The sequence below is a fragment of the Fragaria vesca genome, linkage group LG5 (assembly GCF_000184155.1).
Source record: "Fragaria vesca subsp. vesca linkage group LG5, FraVesHawaii_1.0, whole genome shotgun sequence".
Classification (NCBI taxonomy): domain Eukaryota; kingdom Viridiplantae; phylum Streptophyta; class Magnoliopsida; order Rosales; family Rosaceae; genus Fragaria; species Fragaria vesca.
Genome location: NC_020495.1, coordinates 28,252,534 through 28,255,821, shown reverse-complemented (window position 1 = coordinate 28,255,821; position 3,288 = coordinate 28,252,534). Strand labels below are relative to the sequence as shown.

Sequence of the window (3,288 nt, the reverse complement as noted above, 5' to 3'; positions counted from 1 at the left end):
GTTGCCATTCACAATTACGGAAAACAAAGCCAGAGGCTGCAGAGTTATTTATGACAGAACCATTAAAATTGAGTTCTAAAAAATTTGAGGGAGGGGGTGCCATTTTAGAAGAGTTGTGCAGCATGTATATATTTTCTGACTCATTGTCGTATTATGAATATATAATTAAATAAATAAATATTCCTACTCAGGTTTGTGATTCAATTGGGTCAGAATTGTAAGCCCGGCCCAATTTCATGAACCTGAACGTTTTTGTTTCCATGGCCAATTTTCAAGTTGTATCAGTTGTCTTGGAAGATGTCTGAGAGATGAGAAGTAATAACCTAAGATGTCAACAAAACTCAAAACTACAACCAACCTTTTCCATGGACACATCCTCAACTACAGCTTCCCTCGTTACAACTTAAGCTGCTCATATGTGTCTACTCAAGCATTCCAAACCAGAAAAGTTGCTGCTAGCAGCTTTCTTGTTTTCTGCAACTCCCAGATCACCAAAAGTGGAAGAAATGGTGATCTCAAACAAGCAGAGTCGATATTCAATCGCATGCCATCTAAGGACACCATTACCTGGACTGCCATGCTCACTGCATACGCTGAAAATGGCCAAACCAGGTTGGCACGCAAGATGTTCGATGAAATGCCCCAACGAAACGTAGCGTCGTATAATGCGATGATGACAGCTTATATTAGGAGCAAAGGTAATGTAGATGAAGCTTATCAGTTGTTTTATGTAATGCCTGAGCGTAATGCCGTGTCTTATATTGTAATGATCACTGGTTTCGTAAAGGCGGGGATGTTCGACCAGGCTGAGAGGATATACTGTAGTTTGCCGGTTAAGTGGCGAGAGCCAGTTTGTTCAAATGTGTTGTTAAATGGGTATCTGAAGGCTGGGAGGATTGAAGAGGCGGTGAGAGTTTTTGAGGGAATGTCAAAGAGGAATGTGGTTTCTCAGAGTTGTATGGTTGATGGGTATTGCAAAGTAGGAAGGATTGGTGATGCTGGAAATCTGTTTGATGTGATGGTGGAGAGGACTGTGGTTACTTGGACGGCAATGATTGATGGGTACATGAAGAATGGAATGTTTGAGATGGGTTTTGAGTTGTTTTTGGATATGAGAAGGGAGGGGATAGTGGAGGTCAATTCCATTACCATGAGCATAATGTTTGAAGCTTGCGGTGGTTTTGGGAGACGTGGAGAAGGGTTTCAGATGCACGGGTTAGTTTCTCGAATGGGATTCGATTATGATGTCTTTTTAGGAAATTCTGCTATCATTATGTATTGCAGGTTTGGTTTTGTAGATGAAGCTACTAAGATATTACATATGATGAGCAACAAAAATATAGTTTCCTGGAATTCCTTAATTGCAGGTTATGTTCAATGTGCCGAAATTGAAGTAGCTTTTAAACTGTTTGAGATGATGCCTGAAAAGGATGTAGTTACATGGACGGTCTTGATATCAGGATTCTCAAGCAAGGGCATGACTAAGAAAGCCATCCAATTGTTTTTGTTGATGCCTGACAAGGATGATGTTGCTTGGACTGCTCTAGTTTCAGGTTTTGTAAATAATGAGGAATATGTGGAGGCTCTCTGTTGGTTTATCAAGATGCTTCGGAGCACAATCAAGCCTAATCCACTTACTTTGAGCAGTGTGCTCAGTGCTTCAGCCAGTTTGGCCGCTTTAAATGAGGGGATGCAGATCCATTCTTTTTCACTGAAGGTGAATATGGAATGTAATTTATCTGTTCAAAATGCTCTGGTCTCAATGTATTCAAAGTGTGGAAATGTCATTGATGCCAGTCGGATCTTCACAAATATCGTTTCACCCAATACTGTTTCATTCAACTCCATGATTACTGGCTTTGCCCAAAATGGTTTTGGGGAAGAAGCCCTGAACTTGTTTTGGAGCATGCAGAATGAAGGTTGTGAGCCCAACCAAATCACGTTTCTGGGTGTTCTTTCAGCTTGTGTCCATGTTGGATTAGTAAAAGAAGGACGGCAGTTTTTTTATTCGATGCAATCATTACACAACATAGAACCAGGACCAGATCACTATGCTTGCATGGTTGATCTCCTTGGACGATCTGGTTTGCTCGATGAAGCTGTTGAGTTGATTTATTCAATGCCATTTGAGCCACATGCTGGGGTTTGGGGAGCTCTTCTTAGTGCTAGCAGGACTCATTTACGTCCTGATCTTGCAGAGCTTGCAAGTAGGCACCTGATCAAATCGGAGCCTGATAATGCAGCCCCTTATGTGGTTCTATCCAATATATATTCTTCTTTAGGGAAAGTGAAGGATGAAGACCAAGTGAGGATGACCAAGAAAACAAAAGGGGTAAAGAAGAGTCCAGGCTGCAGCTGGGTTACATAGAAGGACAAGGTTCATTTGTTTCTTGCAGGAGATCAATCCCATCAAGACTTCCAATATATTGAAGTAATTCTCTGGAGGATCCTTCTCTGGATCATAACAATGGAAATGGGACAACTAGCTGGATCGTCCAAAGGTGATCAGTCTTTGAATTGTTTTCTGCATTAGTAAATTGCAGGTCTTCGCCATCAATCAATATATTTTAACGATCAGGGGTTTGTCGGATCAAGCGTTGCTTATTTTACTGGAGCATTAAGGCAAATGAGAGATGAAAATCGCATTTGGAGAGGGTTATCATTGCAAGATCTGTGTCTGTCTGGATTGATTTGATGTAACCAAGAAAACAAATAAACAAAAGAGAATTGTTATATTCCTTTGAGCAGGAAGGAGGTTTGCATTAGTGGTTTAGCTTGATTGGTAGGTCAAATAACAGACTAAGAGAAACTCCGAGATTCTTTTTGTAATCATCCATAATCTAACCAAGCAAAGTTTGAGATCCATAATCATATGTTACTACAAAGCAGAAGTTAAAAATCTTTCACTTCATGAATTCTACCATGCAATCTAGCTAGTAAATATCATCAAATCCAAACTAAGGGGGGTGTATTGTATTTGGATTCATACAGACTTATTTTAATCAATTGACTTTTTGAAAAGTCTATAGACTTTTTGAAAAGTTCATAGATTTTCACTGATTTCTTAAAACCATCGATTTTTAATCACAGACTTTAACTGATTTCTGAAATCTACAGATTTCATATGAATGACTTATGTAGATTTCTTAATACTTACAGAGTTACATAAAAGGAAAAAAAATAAAGATGCAATGACAAACACATAATGACACCGATTATAAGTTTAGTGCTCATCTATCTAATTTCGATGCATACCGTTGTAATATTTGATTGAAATACATAAACATA

At 39.1% G+C, this 3,288-nt stretch overlaps 1 pseudogene across 1 annotated transcript; it reads left to right on the top strand.

The window, feature by feature from the left end:
• The first annotated feature begins 328 nt into the window (after window positions 1-328).
• On the top strand, window positions 329-2,533 carry LOC101310907 (annotated as a pseudogene). Its single transcript, XR_184835.1, has one exon. The product of XR_184835.1 is annotated as a pentatricopeptide repeat-containing protein At1g53600, mitochondrial-like (transcript).
• Window positions 2,534-3,288: the final 755 nt, after the last annotated feature.